Here is a 23,612-nt window from a genome sequence, read left to right as displayed (position 1 = left end):
TTATTATAAGTAGTTTCTTTGTTAAAGCAAAAATAATATCAATGTACTGTGTGTTTATAACATGTGTAAAAGTAAAATGTTTTATTTATTTTTTTTTTTTAATTTATTTATTATTATTATACTTTAAGTTGTAGGGTACATGTGCATAACGTGCAGGTTTGTTACATATGTATACTTGTGCCATGTTGGTGTGCTGCACCCATCAACTCGTCATTTACATCAGGTATAACTCCCAATGCAATCCCACCCCCCTCCCCCTTCCCCATGATAGGCCCCGTGTGTGATGTTCCCCTTCCTGAGTCCAAGTGATCTCATTGTTCAGTTCCCACCTATGAGTGAGAACATGCGCTGTTTGGTTTTCTGTTCTTGTGATAGTTTGCTAAGAATGATGGTTTCCAGCTGCATCCATGCCCTACAAAGGACACAAACTCATCCTTTTTGATGGCTGCATAGTATTCCATGGTGTATATGTGCCACATTTTCTTAATCCAATCTGTCACTGATGGACATTTGGGTTGATTCCAAGTCTTTGCTATTGTGAATAGTGCTGTAATAAACATACGTGTGCATGTGTCTTTATAGCAGCATAATTTATAATCCTTTGGGTATATACCCAGTAATGGGATGGCTGGGTCATATGGTACATCTAGTTCTAGATCCTTGAGGAATCGCCATACTGTTTTCCATAATGGTTGAACTAGTTTACAATCCCACCAACAGTGTAAAAGTGTTCCTATTTCTCCACATCCTCTCCAGCACCTGTTGTTTCCTGACTTTTTAATGATCGCCATTCTAACTGGTGTGAGATGGTATCTCATTGTGGTTTTGATTTGCATTTCTCTGATGGCCAGTGATGATGAGCATTTTTTCATGTGTCTGTTGGCTGTATGAATGTCTTCTTTTGAGAAATGTCTGTTCATATCCTTTGCCCACTTTTTGATGGGGTTGTTTGTTTTTTTCTTGTAAATTTGTTTGAGTTCTTTGTAGGTTCTGGATATTAGCCCTTTGTCAGATGAGTAGATTGCAAAAATGTTCTCCCATTCTGTAGGTTGCCTGTTCACTCTGATGGTAGTTTCTTTTGCTGTGCAGAAGCTCTTTAGTTTAATTAGATCCTATTTGTCAATTTTGGCTTTTGCTGCCGTTGCTTTTGGTGTTTTAGACATGAAGTCTTTGTCCATGCCTATGTCCTGAATGGTACTACCTAGGTTTTCCTCTAGGATTTTTATGGTATTAGGTCTAACATTTAAGTCTCTAATCCATCTTGAATTAATTTTCGTATAAGGAGTAAGGAAAGGATGCAGTTTCAGCTTTCTACTTATGGCTAGCCAATTTTCCCAGCACCATTTATTAAATAGGGAATCCTTTCCCCATTTCTTGTTTCTCTCAGGTTTGTCAAAGATCAGATGGCTATAGATGTGTGGTATTATTTCTGAGGACTCTGTTCTGTTCCACATTGGTCTATATCTCTGTTTTGGTACCAGTACCATGCTGTTTTGGTTACTGTAGCCTTGTAGTATAGTTTGAAGTCAGGTAGCGTGATGCCTCCAGCTTTGTTCTTTTGACTTAGGATTGTCTTGGAGATGCGGGCTCTTTTTTTGGTTCCATATGAACTTTAAAGCAGTTTTTTCCAATTCTGTGAAGAAACTCATTGGGAGCTTGATGGGGATGGCATTGAATCTATAAATTACCTTGGGCCATTTTCACGATATTGATTCTTCCTATCCATGAGCATGGTATGTTCTTCCATTTGTTTGTGTCCTCTTTGATTTCACTGAGCAGTGGTTTGTAGTTCTCCTTGAAGAGGTCCTTTACATCCCTTGTAAGTTGGATTCCTAGGTATTTTATTCTCTTTGAAGCAATTGTGAATGGAAGTTCATTCCTGATTTGGCTCTCTGTTTGTCTGTTACTGGTGTATAAGAATGCTTGTGATTTTTGCACATTAATTTTGTATCCTGAGACTTTGCTGAAGTTGCTTATCAGCTTAAGGAGATTTTGGGCTGAGACGATGGGGTTTTCTAAATATACAATCATGTCATCTGCAAACAGGGACAGTTTGACTTCTTCTTTTCCTAACTGAATACCCTTGATTTCTTTCTCTTGCCTGATTCCCCTAGCCAGAACTTCCAACACTATGTTGAATAGGAGTGGTGAGAGAGGGCATCCCTGTCTTGTGCCAGTTTTCAAAGGGAATTTTTCCAGTTTTTGCCCATTCAGTATGATATTGGCTGTGGGTTTGTCATAAATAGCTCTTATTATTTTGAGGTATGTTCCATCAATACCGAATTTATTGAGCGTTTTTAGCATGAAGGGCTGTTGAATTTTGTCAAAAGCCTTTTCTGCATCTATTGAGATAATCATGTGGTTCTTGTCTTTGGTTCTGTTTATATGCTGGATTATGTTTATTGATTTGCGAATGCTGAACCAGCCTTGCATCCCAGGGATGAAGCCCACTTGATCATGGTGGATAAGCTTTTTGATGTGTTGCTGAATCCGGTTTGCCAGTATTGTATTGAGGATTTTTGCATCGATGTTCATCAGGGATATTGGTCTAAAATTCTCTTTTTTTGTTGTGTCTCTGCCAGGCTTTGGTATCAGGATGATGTTGGCCTCATGAAATGAGTTAGGGAGGATTCCCTCTTTTTCTATTGATTGGAATAGTTTCAGAAGGAATGGTACCAACTCCTCCTTGTACCTCTAGTAGAATTTGGCTGTGAATCCATCTGGTCCTGGACTTTTTTTGGTTGGTAGGCTATTAATTATTGCCTCAATTTCAGAGCCTGCTATTGGTCTATTCAGGGATTCAACTTCTTCCTGGTTTAGTCTTGGAAGAGTGTAAGTGTCCAGGAAATTATCCATTTCTTCTAGATTTTCCAGTTTATTTGCGTAGAGGTGTTTATAGTATTCTCTGATGGTAGTTTGTATTTCGGTGGGGTCGGTGGTGATATCCCCATTATCATTTTTAATTGCATCGATTTGATTCTTCTCTCTTTTCTTCTTTATTAGTCTTGCTAGTGGTCTGTCAATTTTGTTGATCTTTTCAAAAAACCAACTCCTGGATTCATTGATTTTTTGGAGGGTTTTTTGTGTCTCTATCTCCTTCAGTTCTGCTCTGATCTTAGTTATTTCTTGCCTTCTGCTAGCTTTCGAATGTGTTTGCTCTTGCTTCTCTAGTTCTTTTAATTGCGATGTTAGAGTGTCAATTTTAGATCTTTCCTGCTTTCTCTTGTGGGCATTTAGTGCTATAAATTTCCCTCTACAAACTGCTTTAAATGTGTCCCAGATATTCTGGTATGTTGTATCTTTGTTCTCATTGGTTTCAAAGAACATCTTTATTTCTGCCTTCATTTCGTTATGTACCCAGTAGTCATTCAGGAGCAGGTTGTTCAGTTTCCATGTAGTTGAGCGGTTTTGATTGAGTTTCTTAGTCCTGAGTTCTAGTTTGATTGCACTGTGGTCTGAGAGACAGTTTGTTATAATTTCTGTTCTTGTACATTTGCTGAGGAGTGCTTTACTTCCAATTACGTGGTCAATTTTGGAGTAAGTACGATGTGGTGCTGAGAAGAATGTATATTCTGTTGATTTGGGGTGGAGAGTTCTATAGATGTCTATTAGGTCTGCTTGCTGCAGAGATGAGTTCAATTCCTGGATATCCTTGTTAACTTTCTGTCTCGTTGATCTGTCTAATGTTGACAGTGGAGTGTTGAAGTCTCCCATTATTATTGTATGGGAGTGTAAGTCTCTTTGTAAGTCTCTAAGGACTTGCTTTATGAATCTGGGTGCTCCTGTATTGGGTGCATATATATTTAGGATAGTTAGCTCTTCCTGTTGAATTGATCCCTTAACCATTATGTAATGGCCTTCTTTGTCTCTTTTGATCTTTGATGGTTTAAAGTCTGTTTTATCAGAGACTAGTATTGCAACCCCCGCTTTTTTTTGTTTCTCCATTTGCTTGGTAAATCTTCCTCCAACCCTTTATTTTGAGCCTATGTATGTCTCTGCGTGTGAGATGGGTCTCCTGAATACAGCAGACTGATGGGTCTTGACTCTTGATCCAGTTTGCCAGTCTGTGTCTTTTAATTGGACCATTTAGTCCATTTACATTTAAGGTTAAGATTGTTATGTGTGAACTTGTTCCTGCCATTATGATATTAACTGGTTATTTTGCTCGTTAGTTGATGCAGTTTCTTCCTAGCCTCGATGGTCTTTACATTTTGGCATGTTTTTGCAGTGGCTGGTACCGGTTGTTCCTTTCCATGTTTAGTGCTTCCTTCAGGGTCTCTTGTAAGGCAGGCCTAGTGGTGACAAAATCTCTAAGCATTTGCTTATCTGTAAAGGATTTTATTTCTCCTTCACTTATGAAACTTAGTTTGGCTGGATATGAAATTCTGGGTTTAAAATTCTTTTCTTTAAGAATGTTGAATATTGGCCCCCACTCTCTTCTGGCTTGGAGAGTTTCTGCCGAGAGATCTGCTGTTAGTCTGATGGGCTTCCCTTTGTGGGTAACCCGACCTTTCTCTCTGGCTGCCCTTAAGATTTTTTCCTTCATTTCAACTTTGGTGAATCTGGCAATTATGTGTCTTGGAGTTGCTCTTCTCGAGGAGTATCTTTGTGGCGTTCTCTGTATTTCCTGGATTTGAATGTTGGCCTGCCCTACTAGGTTGGGGAAGTTCTCCTGGATGATATCCTGAAGAGTGTTTTCCAACTTGGTTCCATTTTCCCCCTCACTTTCAGGCACCCCAATCAGACGTAGATTTGGTCTTTTTACATAATCCCATACTTCTTGCAGGCTTTGTTCATTTCTTTTTCTTCTTTCTTCTTTTGGTTTCTCTTCTCGCTTCATTTCATTCATTTGATCCTCAATCGCAGATACTCTTTCTTCCAGTTGATCGAGTCGGTTACTGAAGCTTGTGCATTTGTCACGTATTTCTCGTGTCATGGTTTTCATCTCTTTCATTTCGTTTATGACCTTCTCTGCATTAATTACTCTAGCCATCAATTCTTCCACTTTTTTTTCAAGATTTTTAGTTTCTTTGTGCTGGATACGTAATTCCTCCTTTAGCTCTGAGAAATTTGATGGACTGAAGCCTTCTTCTCTCATCTCGTCAAAGTCATTCTCCGTCCAGCTTTGATCCGTTGCTGGCGATGAGCTGCGCTCCTTTGCCGGGGGAGATGCGCTCTTATTTTTGGAATTTGCAGCTTTTCTGCCCTGCTTTTTCCCCATCTTTGTGGTTTTATCTGCCTCTGGTCTTTGATGATGGTGATGTACTGATGGGGTTTTGGTGTAGGTGTCCTTCCTGTTTGACAGTTTTCCTTCTAACAGTCAGGACCCTCAGCTGTAGGTCTGTTGGAGATTGCTTGAGGTCCACTCCAGACCCTGTTTGCCTGGGTATCAGCAGCAGAGGCTGCAGAAGACAGAATATTTCTGAACAGCGAGTGTACCTGTCTGATTCTTCCTTTGGAAGCTTCCTCTCAGGGGTGTACTCCACCCTGTGAGGTGTGGGGTGTCAGACTGCCCCTAGTGGGGGATGTCTCCCAGTTAGGCTACTCAGGGGTCAGGGACCCACTTGAGCAGGGAGTCTGTCCCTTCTCAGATCTCAACCTCCGTGTTGGGAGATCCACTGCTCTCTTCAAAGCTGTCAGACAGAGTCGTTTGCGTCTGCAGAGCTTTCAGCTGAGTTTGTTATTGTTTACTGTGCCCTGTCCCCAGAGGTGGAGTCTACAGAGACAGGCAGGTTTCCTTGAGCTGCTGTGAGCTCCACCCAGTTCGAGCTTCCCAGCAGCTTTGTTTACCTACTTAAGCCTCAGAAATGGTGGGCGCCCCTCCCCAGCCTCGCTACTGCCTTGCCGGTAGATCACAGACTGCTGTGCTAGCAATGAAGGAGGCTCCGTGGGTGTGGGACCCTCCCGGCCAGGTGTGGGATATGATCTCCTGGTGTGCCTGTTTGCTTAAAGCGCAGTATTGGGGTGGGAGTTACCCGATTTTCCAGGTGTTGTGTGTCTCAGTTCCCCTGGCTAGGAAAAGGGATTCCCTTCCCCCTTGCGCTTCCCAGGTGAGGCAATGCCTCGCCCTGCTTCAGCTCTCGCTGGTCGGGCTGCAGCAGCTGACCAGCACCAATCGTCCGGCACTCCCCAGTGAGATGAACCCAGTACCTCAGTTGAAAATGCAGAAATCACCGGTCTTCTGTGTCGCTCGCGCTGGGAGTTGGAGACTGCAGCTGTTCCTATTCGGCCATCTTGCTCCGCCCCCCAAAATGTTTTAAAATAATAGTAAAAAGAGTAAGAAGAAAGATGTAGGAGTACACTACTGTAACTTTCAATATAGTGGAGGAGTATATTTTTTAAAGACTAATTGATCGTTTTCTTGTCAATATTAAGACAACCACTAAATTTTTTTGTAAAGAAGCAAACATATAAAATACGATTATATTAAAACAATTAATAAAAATAGTGGATTTAATGTGGAATCATAAGAATACTCAGAATAAGTCAGAAATACAGAAAATATATAAACTTTTATCAACACAGTATATTTTAATCCATCCATATTAATAATCACTTTAAATGTGAATGTTTTAGAAACTCCAGTGAAAACATACATATTGTGAAGTGTATAAAAGGCAAGATCCAATCACATGATATCTTCAGGAAAATCACATTAAATACCAGTTGCAGAGGTTAAAACTAAAAGAATAAAAATAACTCATGCAAATATGAAGTAGGCCGGGCGCGGTGGCTTACGCCTGTAATCCCAGCACTTTGCCAGGCCGAGGCGGTCGGATCACGAGGTCAGGAGATTGAGACCATCGTGGCTAACACGGTGAAACCCCGTCTCCACTAAAAATACAAAAAATTCTCCAGGTGTGGTGGCAGGCGCCTGTAGTCCCAGCTACTCCAGAGGCTGAGGCAGGAGAATGGCGTCAGCCTGGGAGGCAGAGCTTGCAGTGAGCCGAGAATGAGCCACTACACTACAGCCTGGGCAACAGAGTGAGACTCCGCCTCAAAAAAAAAAAAAAAAAAAAAAAAAAAAAAAAAAACTAAAGAAAAGCTGGAGTAAATATGTTAACTTCAGGCAATGTAAATTTCAGAACAAGAAGATTATCAAGGACAAAAGTGGACATTGATTAATGATACAGAGGTCATCTCCAAAATGATATAATTATTCTAAAGGTGCATGAATTTAACAGAGTCCACCATTGCAGTACTTCTCAAATGCACATGTAACGTTCATCAAGATGGACTATATTCTCACTCTTAAAATAAGTATTAATGTATTTATAGGAATAGAAGTCATGCAAAGTACAGGTTCAATAATATTGAGGTTAAACAAGAAATAAATAATAGGAAAATACCCAGAAAACTTCCAAATATATAAAAAATTAAACAACACATATCAAAATAATCCAAAAGACAAGAAGGAAGTGAGAAACAAAATTTAAAAGTATTTGTAAATGAATTAACGTAAGAATACAACATATAAAAATTTACAAGATAATGCTAAAGCAATTCCTAGATGAAAATTTTTACCATTAAATGCTTGTATTAGAAAATGACAAAGGTTTTAAACAAGTAAGCTAACTTTCTATCATAAAACTCTGGAGAAATATTAAGATAAAATGAAAAATGTAGGGGAAATAGTGAAGGTAATATCAGAATTCAAGAAAATTGAGAATAAACAATTAATAGAGAAAAATCAATTTTAAAAATCTGCCTCTTTTTAAAAAATCAATGAAGTTTATATTTTTCTATGCCATTTACCAAAAAAAGAGTCAAAACTATGAATATTAAGAATAAAAAAGGAAATATTACTACTTATGTCATTATCATAAGAAGTACAGAAAAGACATTCAAAGAATCGCTCTATGTCTTTAAATTTTTTAACTTAGATGAAAAGCACAAACTCTTTGAACTCATAACTGACATGGCTCACTTAAGAAGAAATAATCTTTAATCTCTTGTAAATAAATAAAATTTTTAGTTAATAACCTTTCCGGCCGGGCACGGTGGCTCAAGCCTGTAATCCCAGCACTTTGGGAGGCCGAGACGGGTGGATCACGAGGTCAGGAGATCGAGACCATCCTGGCTAACAAGGTGAAACCCCATCTCAACTAAAAAATACAAAAAATAACTAGCCGGGCGAGGTGGCGGGCGCCTGTAGTCCCAGCTACTCGGGAGGCTGAGGCAGGAGAATGGCGTAAACCCGGGAGGCGGAGCTTGCAGTGAGCTGAGATCCGGCCACTGCATCCCAGCCTGGGCGACAGAGCGAGACTCCCTCTCAAAAAAAAAATAAATAAATAAATAACCTTTCCATGAATAAAATCTAAGATTCAAATGGTTTCACTAGAAAATGCTATGAAAGACTTAAAGAAAAAATAATACTAATCCTCAACAAATTATTTAGAATATAGAAGAGATACCTCCCAACACATTTTATGTGTCCAAAATTACATTGATATTAAAATAAGACAAAGACATAACAAGAAAAAGAACTAAAATCTATTATAGCTTATGATTATAAATTCAAAAATTCTCAAAAAATGCAAACGAATCAAATATAATATCATACAAAATAGATAATACAAAGACCAAGTGATACATAGTTTAGGAATGCAAGGCTGGTTCTACATGTAAAAATCAATTTTATTCATCATATCAACAGATTATAGGAAAAAATAATTTTCATAGGTAAAGTGAAAAATGTAACTTTGGGAAATTCAACATACATTCATGATCAAACACCCACAAACAAGCAACAGCAGGAATACTCCTCAATCTGATAAATTTTCTGCAAAAATCTACAGCTATATCATATTTAATGATCAAATATTAAACACTTCCTATTTAAGATCAATAAAAAGGCACACATATCTACTCTCAAACCTCATTATTAATCATTGCCATAAAGTCCTAACAAGTGTAATAGAACAAGAAAAAGAAAAGTATCAGGATCAGAAACAACAAGAACAAAAACAAATTCCCTACTTGCCAACAATACAACTTTTTCTGTAAAAATCCCAAGCAATCTACCAAAAACATTTTAAAATTAATAAGTGATTTTAGCATTGTCACAGAATATTAATCTTAATAGCATTTATAATTCAAGCAAAGAAAAATTATAACTGGATATAAGTAAAACAGACTATGTATAATATAGCATCACAAAACACAAAATACAGATGCTCCTTTACTTACGATGGGATTATGTCCCAATAAACACATTGTAAGTTGAAAATATCCTAAGTGGGAAACACATTTAATTCCATTTTTTGTTAGTTTTGTGATTATGTTTCCAAGATGGTGAATTAGAGGCTTTTAGCATGCCTCAGCCACTTGGATATAGCAAGACAGCAGATACAGATAGCTTTAATTCAAGTTAGAAAATGAGACCGTCAGAATTGTGAAGGACACTTCAGATACCAGAAAAGATAACATGAACAAACAGCCTCCATGACAGCATCTGGCTGATAAAGTTAGTGAAAGTCCAATACACGACAGGGGAAGAGAGCTTTCCTCTGTGACTCACCTTTCCACTAGGGATCCAAACAACCTAGGCCAAGGGAGAGCACTTTGTTTCTCCCAAGTCCTGAAGCTAACTTGGGGAAAGAATATTGTGAGGAAAAGACACTGAGTGAAGCTGCAGGCTGCAGGCATTTTCCATTTTCCTACATCTAAGATGAATAGTAGGATGCTATTTTAAATTCAGAAACATACAAACACAGCCATTCTTCCTTAACCCAACAGCAGGGCCACCAGGCATTTTAGTCACAGGAGAAGAGAGTGGAACACTTGCTCTACAGCAAAGTAGAAGTCTCAACAGCCAGAACTGTTGAAAGTACCACCACAGTAGGCACTGGAATTGTGTTCTTTCCTGTTGGAGGTCAGGGCACAAGCAGAGCTTCCACAGGTGAATCTCTTCTGGATGATAAACCTTGCACCCAAGGCCGGCTTGGTAACCTAGAGGATTTGCATATATCATTGCTGGGAGTCCTAGCCTTCTCCCCTGAGGTCATGGTGCACCAGGGCTCCCTCTAATCCACCCCCAGGCAGAAATCAAGGCCTTTGGAGGACTTAATTGCCTGGACCAGCAGTCTGAGATGCCCCTACTTCCCTGTGCATAGATCACGGTGCAGAGGGGGCCTCTCCACTCCAAACACCGGCAGATCTCCAGGAATTTGGAGATGGACTAGCAGCCTGAGTTTCTCCATCTTTCCTGTGAAGAGATCCTGTGCAGGGGGCTCTCTTCCTTCTACGACCAGGCAGATCTCCAGGTATTCAGAGCACCCATTCTCCTGCTTCAGAATCACGAGCTGCACCAGCTCTCCTGTGCAGAGATCTGGGTGCAATAAGGCCCTCTTATTGCAGGGACATCTTCAAGTGTTCAGGCCGCTCACCTATATCAGCACCCTGAACTGCCCCACTCATCCTGTACAGAGATCTGGGTGCGGGAGGGCTCTCTACTTTATGCCCAGGCAGATCACCTGGCATAAAGGGCACTCACTCTACTGAATTAGGAGTTTAGGCCATCCCCTATCCCTGTGCAGAGAATTTGTGGTTTAGGAGATTTCTCAGCTCCATGCCTAGGCACACCTCTGGGAACTTGTGGGCTGCCCGTTGGATTTTCCCTCAATGATGGTGCCTGTGCCTGCCATCAGGGAACATGTAGGTAGACATGTCAAGTCCGGCTCTGCCCATCCTGTGCCCTAACCCCCTGAGGCTGAGGAGGGAGTTCAGACCACTGTGCTCTCCATGTATCAGTCCATTGCCTGAGGCACCAGTAAGCTTATCCCACAAAGCAACTCATTGCCTGAGGCAACAGAGAGCTTCTTTTAGTAAAAAAGGGTTCAAGTATATACCCAACCATTTTGATTACAACCAGCTTTTACACGTAAGTGTCATCTACTGGCTTGTAGATCAAACTGCACAGCCCAATACAAAACCTGCTGACAAAAGTGCATACCGCTATAGAAGGAAAGTGAAAAAAAGCCTGCTCAGCATTCTCTGCAGTCACATTCTGTACAGAAAAGGGAAAAGAGAAACAAAACATAATAATATTTTAGAGAAAAAAAAACAAAAAGAGAAAATTCTACCCACATACAAATAATTACAAAAAGTAGAAGTGCCAGCATCTCTGGATCACAAGGAAGCAGCACAAGAATTCTCGCACCATAAAAAAATCCAAATATAGTCTGAATATAGTAATACTACCAAAGGATCACACTTGCTCTTCAGCAATAATCTCTAAACAAAATGTAAACTAAGAAATGGCAGATAAAAAATTTAAACTATGGATTGACAGGAAACTCAATGAGACTCAAGATGAGATTTAAAATAAACACAAATAAAATTGTAAGGCGGGCTGGGCACGGTGGCTCAAGCCTGTAATCTCAGCACTTTGGGAGGCCGAGACGGGCGGATCACGAGGTCAGGAGATCGAGACCATCTTGGCTAACAGAGTGAAACCCCGTCTCTACTAAAAAATACAAAAAACTAGCCAGGCGATGTGGCAGGCGCCTGTAGTCCCAGCTACTCAGGAGGCTGAGGCAGGAGAATGGCGTAAACCCAGGAGGCGGAGCTTGCAGTGAACTGAAATCCGGCCACTGCACTCCAGCCTGGGCGACAGAGCAAGACTCCGTCTCAAAAAAAAAAAAAGAAAAAAAGAAAAATTGTAAGGCGATCCATGAAATGAATGAAAACATAAACATCTTAAAAAGAAATCAGTCAGAACTTCCAGAATTAAAAAATTTACTTCAGTCATTTCAAAATACAATTGAATGCCTTATCAATAGACTGGACTAAGTAAGAGAATTTCAGAGCTTGATGACCACTATTTTGAAATAAAGAAGTTAGACAAAATAAAGGAAAAATAATTTTTAAAAATGAACAAATTCTTTGAGGAATATGAAATTATGTGAAGGAACAAAACTTATGAATTATTGGCATCTGAGATTGAGAGAGAAAAAAAGAAAGAAAAAGGGAAGGAAGGAAAGGAAAGGGAAGGGAAGGGAAGGGGGAGAGAGAGAGAAAGAAAAGAAAAGAAAAGAAAAGAAAAGAAAAGAAAAGAAAAGAAAAGAAAGGAGAAGAGAAGAGAAAAGAGAAAAGAAAAGAAAAGAGAAGAGAAGATTAAAGAACAACATGGAAACAATATTTGAGAGAATAATTCACACAAATTTCCCCAGTCTTGCTGCTAGAGAAGTAGACATCTAGATTAAAAAAAAAAAAAAAATCCAGAGAATACCTGCAAGATACTATACAAAATGAACATCACCAAGGCATATAGTCACCACACTTCCAAGGTCAACATGGAAGAGAAAATCTTAAAGGCAGCTAGAGAGAAAGGTCAGATTCTGTACAAAGAGAACCTCATTAGGCTAACAGCGACTTCTCAGAAGAAACTTTACAAATCAGGAGAGATTGGGGAGACTATTTCTCAGCACTTTTAAAGAAAAGTAATTCCAACGGAAACTTTTATAGCTTTCCAAAACGAACTTAATAAAACATCAAAGAAAATCTTTTTGAGACAAGCAAACAGTAAGGGAATTAGTTATCACTAGACCAACCTTACAAGAGAACCTTAAAGAAGTTCTAAACATGAAAATGAAAGAACAATACCTATTACCACAAAAACATACTTAAGTACAGAGCTCAGAGACTCTATAAAGCAAATACACAATACAAATTTCAAGGCAAACTGCTGACAACTTCAGGATAGCATCAAAACCTCACATATCAATATTAACCTTGAATGTAAATGGTCTTAATACCCAACTTAAGAGGTACAGAGTGAAAAGTTAGATTAAAAAACAAGACCCATTCATCTGCTATCTTCAAGAGAACTATCTCACACATAACCACACCTATAGACTTAAAGGGTTTGAGAAAGACCTATCATACAAACAGAATACCAATAAAAGAGATGAGGTTGCTATTCTTATGTCAGATAAAACAGACTTTAAACTAACAATGGTAAAAATGGACAAAGAAAGCCATTACATAATAATGAAGGGTAGAATCCAACAAGAGGACTTGATATCTTATATATATTCTAAATATATATGCATCTGATTAACTATTCTAAATATATATGCATCCAACATCGGAGCACCCAGATTCTTAAAACAAGTACTTCTAGACCCATGAAAAGACTCAGCCCCACAATAATAGTGGCAGACATCAAGACCCTACTGAAAGTGTTTGATCATTGAAGCAGAAAACTAATAAAGAAATTCTGGACTTAAATTTGACACTTGACAAATTGGACAAAATAAACATCTACTGAATACTCCATCCATTGACCACAGAATATATATTCTTCTCATATGCACACAGAACAACTCCAAAATCAACCAAATGCTTGGCTATAAAGCAAATCTCAATAAGTTGAAAAAAAATCTAAATCATACCAAACATACTCTCAAACCACAGTGAAATAAAAGCAGATATCAATACCAAGATCTCTCAAAATCACACAATTACATGGAAAATTAAACAACTTGCTTCTGAATGACTTTTGGGTAAATAATGAAATTAAGATGGAAAAAAAATTCTTTGAAATAATCGAAAATAGAGACACAAGATACCAATATCTCTGGGATGCAGCAATAGTAGTGTTATGAGACAAGTGTGTAGGACTAAGTGCCTAACTCACCAAGTTAGAAAGACTTCAAATTAATCATCTAACATCACACCTAAGAGAATTACAAAAACAAGAACAAACTAAACCTGAAGATAGCAGAAGAAAATAAGTAAAATTAGAGCAAAACTGAACAAAACTGAGACCCAAAAATACATATAAAGAATTAAGTAAACCAACAATTGGTTATTTGAAAAGATAAATAAGATTGATTTACTTCTAGCATTCCCCTAAATAATTAGAAAAAGGCAAGCATGTCCACTCTCACAACTCATATTAAACATAGTTCTGGAAGTCCTAGCCAGAGCAATCAGGCAAAAAGAAGAAATAAAAGGCATCCAAATAGGAAAAGAAAAAGTTAAACAATCTCTCTTTGCTTACAATATTACAATATTATTCCATAGCTAAAAAATTCTAAAACCTCTGCTAAAAGGTTATTAGAACTGATCAACGACTTTAGTACCATTTCAAAATACAAAATCAATGAACAAGAATTACTAGTATTTATATACATCAATAATGTTCAAGCTGAGAGAATCAAGAATACAATCCCATTTACAATAGTCACAATAAAATAAAATCGAATACCTAGGAATACATCTAAATAAGGTGATAAAAATTCTATACAAGGGGAACTGTAAAACACTGCTAAAAGAAATTATAGATGAAATGAAGACATGAAAAATTATCTCGCGTTCATGGATATAAATAATCAATATAATTAGAATGACCATACTGCCCAAAGCAATCTACAGATTCAATTCAATTTCTACGAAGTTATCAATCTCTTTTTTCACAGAATTAGAAAAAAGACCATGTTAAAATTTATATAGAACCAAAAAAGAACCTGAATTGCCAAAGCAATCCTAAGCAAAATGAACAAAACCAGAGGAATCATGTTACCTAACTTCAAAATATACTATAATGCTATCATAACCAAAACAGCATTGTACTGGTACAAAAGCAGACACATAGACTGATGGAACAGAACAGAAAACTCAGAAAAGAAGCCACACACTTACATTCACTAATTTCAACAAAGATACAAAAATAAGCAATGGAGAAAGGACTCCCTATCCAATAAATAGTGCTGGGATAGCAGGTAGCCATATGCAGAATGAAATTGGACACCTACATTTCATCATATGAAAATTAACTCAAGAGAGGTTAAAGAATTAAGTGTCAGACTTCAAACAGTAAGAATCCTAGAAGAAAACCTAGGAAACAGTATTCCAGACCTTTTTTTTTTTTTTTTTTTTTTTTTTTTTTTTTTTTGCCTTGGCAAAGAATTTAGGACTATGTCTTCAAGAGCAATTGCAACAAAAGCTAAAATTCACAAGCAAGACCTAATTAAATTAAAGAGCTTCTACAGAGCAAAATAAACTATCAACAGTGTAAACAGCCTACAGAATGGAAGAAAATATTAACAAACCATGCAACTGACAAAACTCATAAACAATTCAACAAGCAAAAAACAACAAAGACCATTAAGAAATTGGCAAAAAATATAACCAGACACTTTTCTTAAGAAGATATATAATCAGCCAACAAACATGAAAAATCCTCAATATAAATATTCATTAGACAAATAAAAATTGAAACCACAATCAGACAACATCTCACACCAGTTAGAATGGCTATTATTAAAAAATCAATAAACAACCAATACTGGAGAGGCTGCAGAGAAAAGGGAATGCTTATATGTAAATTGGTTCAGCCACTATGGAAAGCAGTTTGAAGATTTCTCAAAGAACTTAAAACAGAACTACAAGCCAGGTACAGTGGCTCATGCCTGTAATTCCAACATTCTGAGAGGCTGAGGTGGGTGAATCACTTGAGGCCAGGAGTTCAAGACCAGCCTGGCCAACTTGTTACAACCCTTTCACTACTAATTAGCTGGGTGTGGTGGTGCACAACTGTAATTTCAGCAACTCAGAAGACTGAGGCATGAGAATCGCTTGAACCCAGAAGGTGGAGGTTACAGTGAGCCAAGATTGTTCTACTGCACTCCAGTCTGGGTAACAGAGCTAGACTCTATTTCAAACGAACAAACAAACAAAATCAGAACTACTTTTTGACCCAGCAATCCTACTATTGAGTATATATTCCAAAGAATTAAATTGTTCTACCAAAAAGGAACATGGATTCATATGTTCATTGCAGTACTATTCAGAATAGCAAAGACATGGGGTCAACCTAGGTTCAATCAATCATGGACTGTATAAAGAAAATATGGTACATATATATGATTGAATACATATGCAGCCATAATAATGAACAAAATTCTGTCCTTTGCAGCAACATGGATTCACCTGGAGGCCATTATCTTAAGCAAATTAACATAGGAACAGAAAATCAAATACCACCTTCTTACTTATAAGTAGCAACAATGGATTCTCATGGCCATAAAGATGGCAGCAATAGACACTGGATTACTAGAGGGAAGATGGAGGAAGGGGGTAAGTGTTGAAAACATAACTATTGGGTACTGTGCCCACTACCTGGGTGATGGAACCATTTGTACCTTCAATGCCACCATCATCCAATATATCTAGGTAACAAACTGACCATGTACCCTCTCAATCTAAAATAAAGTTTGAAATTATAAAATTAAAAAAATTTTAAGCCCAACACTTTGGGAGCCCAAGGCAGGCAGATCACCTGAGGTCATTCAAAACCAGTCTGGTCAACATGGTGAAACTCCGTCTCTACTAAAAAGTACAAAAAATTATCTGAGCAGGTGCCTGTAATCCCAGCTACTAGGGAGGCTAAGGCAGGAGAACCGCTTGAACCTGGAAGGTGGAGGTTGCAGTGAGCCATGATCATGTCACTGCACTATAGCCTGGGCTAGAGAGAGAGATTCCATTAAAAATTAAATAAATAATTAAAAAATAAATCCAATACCTGTCAGGTTTATTGCATTTGTGCAGACTGAATTAATATGGTATTAATTAATATGTTATGAATAAGCTTGACAGACTTGAAAATAAAAGAAAATGCATTTAGTACACTAACCTACCAAACATCATAGCTTTGCCTAACCTATTTTAAACATGGTTAGAATATATACATTAGCATTAGGTTGGGCAAAATCACCTAACAAAAATCCTATTTTATAATAAAGTGTTGAATATCTCATGTAATTTATTGAATGTTGTACTGGAAATAAAAAAATAAAACAGTTCTATGGGTATTTGACCTACAGTTTCTACCAAATGTGTATTGCTTTCACATCATTCTAAAATAAAAAAAGTCTTAAGCTGAAATGTGTTAAGTCAGGAAACATTTGTACTTACATATAAATCTTCCCAAACATGTGCAAGTACTATATGCTGAAAAAGGCAAAGTGCTTATGAAATGTAATTTTAAAGTACTTAAATAAATGAATAAATATGCTGTATTTATTGATCAAAACTAAATATTATTCTGTTTTCAGTTCTTCCCAAAGTGATCTAAACATTTAATACAATCAAAGTTCTAGCAGAACTTTTTTAAAAATAGAAATAAAGAAGTCAGTTCAAGAATTATATGGAAAGACTAACAAACTAGTGTACCCAAAACAATATTGAAAAATGAAAATAAAGTTGAAAGACTCACATTACATAATATCCAGAAAATATAAAGGTGCAATGGTCAGAACAGTATGCTATTGGAAAAAGTATATGAATACACATCAGTGGAACAGAACTGACAGTGCAGAAATACTCACATATGTGGGCAGTTGATGTAAAACAATAGTGCAAGGGAAATTCAAAAGGAAAGTTTATTCTTTTCAACAAATTGTGCTGACACACACATATATGTAGAAGAGTTAATTTCAAGATATACTTCACAGCTAGTACAAATTTAACTAAATTTGATCATAGGCATAAATATAAAATTTAAAACTCTAAGATATTTAGAAGAAAACATAGAATAATATCTTTAAGCCATGGTTAGCTAGAGTCCTCTGACACTAAAAAACATGTGATCCCCCCCAAAAAAACTTGCTAATTTTCATTTAATCAAAATTAGAACTTTCTGCTCTTCAAAATATATTGTTAGGAAAATGATAGCTGGGTCCCCCAGGCATGGTGGCTCACAACTGTAATCCAAGCACTTTAGGAGGCCAAGGCGGGCAGATCACCTACACCCAGAATGTCAAGACTAGTCTAGGAAACACAGCAAAACCTCATCTTTGCAAAAAAATACAAAAATAGTGAGGCATGATCTTGTACGCCTGGTAGTTCCAGCTACTAGAGGGGCCTGAAGGGGCAGGATCCCTTGTGCCCAGGAGGTGGAGGTTGCAGTGAGCCATGATCCCATTATCATGCTGCTTCAATCCAGCCTCAGCAACTGAGCAAGACACTGTCTCAAACAAACAAACAAAGAAAATAAAAAGACAAGCAACAGACTGAGAGAAAATATTTTGCAAACCCATCTGACAACATCTCTCCATGGGAAAAAGATTTGAGTAAATATTTACCAAAGAAGATAAATGGATGTCAAATAAGCACATAAAAATATGCTCAACCTCATTATTAATTAAGTAAATGCAAATTGAACCATAATTAGAACTGCTAAATTAAAAAAAAAATTCTGACAATACTAGGCACTGATTAGGGTGCAGGACTACTTAAGCTTTCACACATTGCTGATGATCATTTAAAATGACAGATATTTTGGAAAATAGTTTAGCAGTCCTTGCAATAGTAATCATACATTTACCATATGACCCAGCAATCCCACTTGTAGGTATTTTTCATACAAAAACCTGTGCATGAATGGGTTTTTTTAAAGAGATATTTTATTTATAATACCCCAAACTGGGGTATTATACATGCATGGCTAAAAAAACTACGAAAAACCCATGTAATCAGATACTATTCCACAATAAAAAGTATAATTTACTGAATCTCACAGAAACATGGATGTATCTCCATGCATTATTGTTAGTAAAAGAAGCCTATTTCAAAAGTATACATTGTCTATCATTGTATTTATGACATCTTTTTAAAGTTAAGCTATAACTTTAGGAAGCAGTTTTGTATTTACTGGATATTTTCTGTGAACTGAGGTATTGTCTACAACAGGGAAAAAGGTAATTGTGATAGAAATACTCTACATTTTGACTATAACTGTGGTTACATAATTGTAACTTTTTTCAAAACTTATGGAACTGTACACTTAAATTTATTAATTTTACTCTATGTAAATTATACCTTAATTTTCAAAATGGCAATAAACAATATTTTTTTGAAAATTTTTGGTCCAAATGTTTTTGTCTTTTTCACCTACTTGTTGTAGTTGTAATTTTCAAAAGTTTTCAGCATCTAATTACTATTTCACATGATAGCATTTTAGCTACCTCCAGATGCTATAATGTTGCTTTTGTGTTATCTTTTGAAGTCTCAGCTCCTTCATGTTTTGCTGTCCTCTTATCTCATGTCGTTTGTTTGTTTGTTGTCCTCTCTCCTTCTTGTTTGCTCTGCCTTATTTCTCTTGTTTCCTAACATAGATACAATCTCATCATTAGAATCACTGATGGCATGTCTTTTCCATTTTTCTGATATTTGTGCAAAGTGGAGGCATTCTAAGATCATACCTTTTTTAGCAAATAAACTCCCCAAGTCAATGTCTATTATCACATACAATTATTAATAAGTGAATTTTTCTACCCTTTCTTTCTGCAATGTGTTCAAAGTATTTTTTAAACTCTCTTTTACTCCCTCTGTCTCTCTCTCTTGCCTCTGTGTGTATGTGTGTGAAATAAAATCTTCATTAAACTTTCATTGGATAATTTTTACTATGCTAAGATCTTTAATAACAATTTTGTCAATAGAAACCTTAAGGTTAATGTGTCCTAAACATTTCTGAAGTATGCATCTATCTTCTTATCCAAACTCACTGATAAATAGATCAGAGAGAGAGGCAAGCTGAGTTCTATCCTACGCCACTCCAGTCTCCTAGTGTGTTTGATTGTTTTGATTTACTTATCCAACTCACCAGAGGTAAAAAAAATACTGTCATTTTCTGCTCTCTGTACAAGGATATGGTGGGTTTGGGAAATAAATAATAACAAGTTTAGGAAAACTCATAAAATTTTTCTGCATATCACATCAGAATATCCTTCTGTAAATAAAAAAATATTTTGAAAATCTTTGATAGATACACCATATCTGCATTACACTTCAGATCTATCATTCTCGTCTATCAAGAAATGGGGAAAACAGCATAATCATTCTGGTTATTCTCCACTTGTCTCTCCAGACCTATTCTCAACTCTTCTACATCCTTCTGTATGCATTAGGAAGCTACCCTGGATGAACTGCATCACCTCCACAGATCTCACCCTTCAAAACTTGGCTAAGTTGTCTTTAAGAAGTAGGGAGCAAGACAAGAAGAAATTCATGAGAACTGGAGTACAAATTCAGAAGAAAGCAGAAAGTTTGACTTGATGGTTGATTAAATTTCCTAAAATTTTCCCAAAGGAAAGAAGATACTTCACTATCCACAAGAGGGCTGGACCCATAACTAGAAGCAAAGCGACTCACTACTGAAAAGGTGAAAAGGTCAGATCAAGAAGCAATGGCTATAATTACAAAACCGTAATAACCTCAATGATTTCAAATATCCAGGTATTTAAAAATATTAGTTAACATTTCAGTATGCCCCTATATTTTAGCATAAGAATAATAGGAGCTATCATTTATTTAACCTTTGCATTGTGTTGTGTTTTTAATATATGTATCACCTGTAAGCCTATCACAGTCATAGAAGTTCTCTATTACTATATGCATTTCTCACAGAATGACACAAAAATGCAGAATACACAGTAAACTTTCCACGATCACCTAGCTCATAAGTACTATGGCCGATCCTCAAATCCCACTACGATTCCAAAACCAGTTTTTTTTTCTGTTTTCTCACTCTGAAATTTCAGCTAGGGTTCTTTCTTTTAAAATTGGGTCACAAACTGTGGACACTTTGGACAGAAACCTAGTGGGATATGCATTTAATAAAAATCTAAATTAGGACTATGACTTATTAATGTTATTTTATGTAATAATTGCATCATTTATAGATCTTTATAATTTGTCAAGAATATATTTCAACAGGAGACTAAACATGCTGCAGAGAAATTCTCTGAGTTCCCTTCAGGGATCTAAAGTCTTTTTCACTTGACTATAGCCTGCCTTCCGACTATCCTGTGAACTTCGGGAAAGAGAAGAAAAATGCCACTTTCTTCCTTTGGACACTCCCGAATATGTCTAACCACAGTATTATTCACACAGTGGGTAACCAACTTATTTTGCTAACTGACTGAATGATTAAATTATTGTATAATAAAGTTTTCTTTTCTTCAAAGGGAGTAAAGTGAAAGAATGCCTAAAATTTGTCACAAAGTTTTCAAATACAACCTGTTTAGTAATGACAATTAGTAATAGAAATCATTAGTTATAGCATAATGCAGGGAATACTAATGAAAGCAAAGCATATTTTCACTAATCTGCTTTCTGAAACATTCTTTATAGTAAGTGTTAGAATGAGGTCAAAGTCATTTTTCTTTTTTGAAATAGAAAGGTAATTCTAATGCTAATAAAAGAAAGCTGCCGGGCGCGGTGGCTCAAGCCTGTAATCCCAGCACTTTGGGAGGCCGAGACGGGCGGATCACGAGGTCAGGAGATCGAGACCATCCTGACTAACACGGTAAAACCCCATCTCTACTAAAAAATGCAAAAAACTAGCCGGGCGTGGTGGCGGGCGCCTGTAGTCCCAGCTACTCGGGAGGCTGAGGCAGGAGAATGGCGTCAACCCGGGAGGCGGAGCTTGCAGTGAGCTGAGATCCGGCCACTGCACTCCAGCCTGAACGGCAGAGCGAGACTCCGTCTCAAAAAAAAAAAAAAAAAAAGAAAGAAAAAGAAAGCTTTGTGGTCTGCCAGGAATTTTAATTTCTCAGCTGTCAACATTTTAGCACTTATATCTGATAATGGCTATGGTAATGCACGCTCCAGTCTTGTATCAGTTGCCTGCTCTTCCACAAGTCAAAAGTGAAATATGGGTAACAATAATGTGAAAAACACAATGCAACTTTGAACTTCGATGCAATTTCAATGTTACCAATTTATGTAAAATTGACATACGGATGACAACGTTACATATTTCCATATCTGACAGTGTTTTGCCGAAATGTGATTTTTGTATGAAAGGGAAAAAAAAAGTGAAGTAGTTTCATTTAATTGAATAACTGATAAAATAAACAGTGGTGCCCCAGTTTTTGACGTGGAAGAAAAGTGGAAATGTTTTTCTACCTCTAGAGACACTGACAAAATAGAGAATAGGAATGAAACACAGAACACAGTTTGTAGATCCAGCGATCTACAAATTAAGCCAGAGAAGAATTAAGCCACTAAAACTCATCTCACTAACAAAACCAGGCAAAAGTAATGGATAAAAGGTTAAACAGAGGAAACAACAACATACATATTTGAAAGCTATTTGGCATATTTCGTTATGTTCAATTTGGTTTATGATCATGGAAACTTTGGTTTGTTTTGATAATTCCGACATAGGGAACAAAAAAAAGGGGGAATTAGCAAATCTTATAGTAAGGGAGAAACTCTTTAAAATGATCTGGGGTAGGATAAAGAGGGTAGGGGCTCAAACAGAAATACTATCAGAAAACAACCTTCGTTAAGTATGGGATCCATTGTGTTATGTGATATTTTACAATCATTTAACAGCACTGGCTACTCTGCTTCAAGGCAGAAGAACCTTTAAACAGATGTCCTGGAAATAAGGGAGAGGAAAACTAATGAGTTAGCATCCCTATTTTTCTGCCCATGAAGTGCAGAAAGAGCCTGCAGGAGTACCAGTCTCATTAACAAAGATGAGACTCGGGATATCTTACTTAGGATAACCTGGAATATCGCTCACTCTAAAGTTGCAGGTCAGAAATGACTTTCAATTCTAGAAAAAGATAAAGAGAACCAACGTTTAAAATTCAGAAGTGAATCTAGGTTTGCATTATTGCAACAAAGTGAAATAGTCAAAATACAACCTGCTCCATAGTCCATAAATAAGTCTATATAAATAAGTCTGTAAATCGTCTATAAATATTTGACCAAATACTATCCTTCACGTACTCCTGAATATTTACTGTGCAAATAGAGTACCACTCACCAAACAATTAACACACTTCAACATTTCACTCCTTATGCCTTCAGCATGTTTTTACCCTTCCGACTGGAATTCGTTTCCCCTAGTCATTTGCTTAGAGGATTTATAATTTTCTGTTTACACTTAGATCCAAAAGACTGCCAAATAATCTAATTTCTTTCTCTTACAAAAACATTAAAACTCAAGAATTGACAAGTCTGTCAATTGTACCAATACCACAACTTACTTTTATTACATAATTTTGTATATATTCTATTTTAGTCATCTGTATCTCCCATTAGTCTGTGAGATACCTGTGAAAAATATTCATGACTTACTCGTTTTTAAATCCAGTGCTTTGCATGCTGTCTGACATAGTTAATAACTATTCATTAAATAATTAAATATTTACTGTCTTGAAATCTTGTTCTGAGTATACGGTCTTTACATTTTATTATTTATACACAGGAAATTCACAATTACATTTTGTTTTGCATTATAATTTAAATATAAGTCAAATTGTGTTAGTGGAAGCATATAGCTTTAATTTTCTAATTTTCGAATTTAAAGTCACTGTATTGTGGATTAATATGTGACTCATACTTCTGTATTTACTATAAATTGGTGATTGAATCTAGGAAAAATATAAGTTAGATATTTTAGTAGGACTACCTTGTGATCTTCCATCAGTAGACTAAAAATGTCAAGCTGTCTCTCTTTTTTTATGCTGGTTAAAACTATTAAAGCTGTTAATATCTTTTTGCCTTTGAGGAGGTTTGGCTGATTTGGGAATGCTTAATTTTACTATGATATGTCAAAACGTGTTTTTGTGTGTGCCACTTATGCT

This window comes from Macaca thibetana, chromosome 8 (assembly GCF_024542745.1).
Source record: "Macaca thibetana thibetana isolate TM-01 chromosome 8, ASM2454274v1, whole genome shotgun sequence".
NCBI lineage: Eukaryota > Metazoa > Chordata > Mammalia > Primates > Cercopithecidae > Macaca > Macaca thibetana.
The sequence above is the reverse complement of the archived record's forward strand: the minus strand, read 5'-3'. Positions refer to the sequence as shown.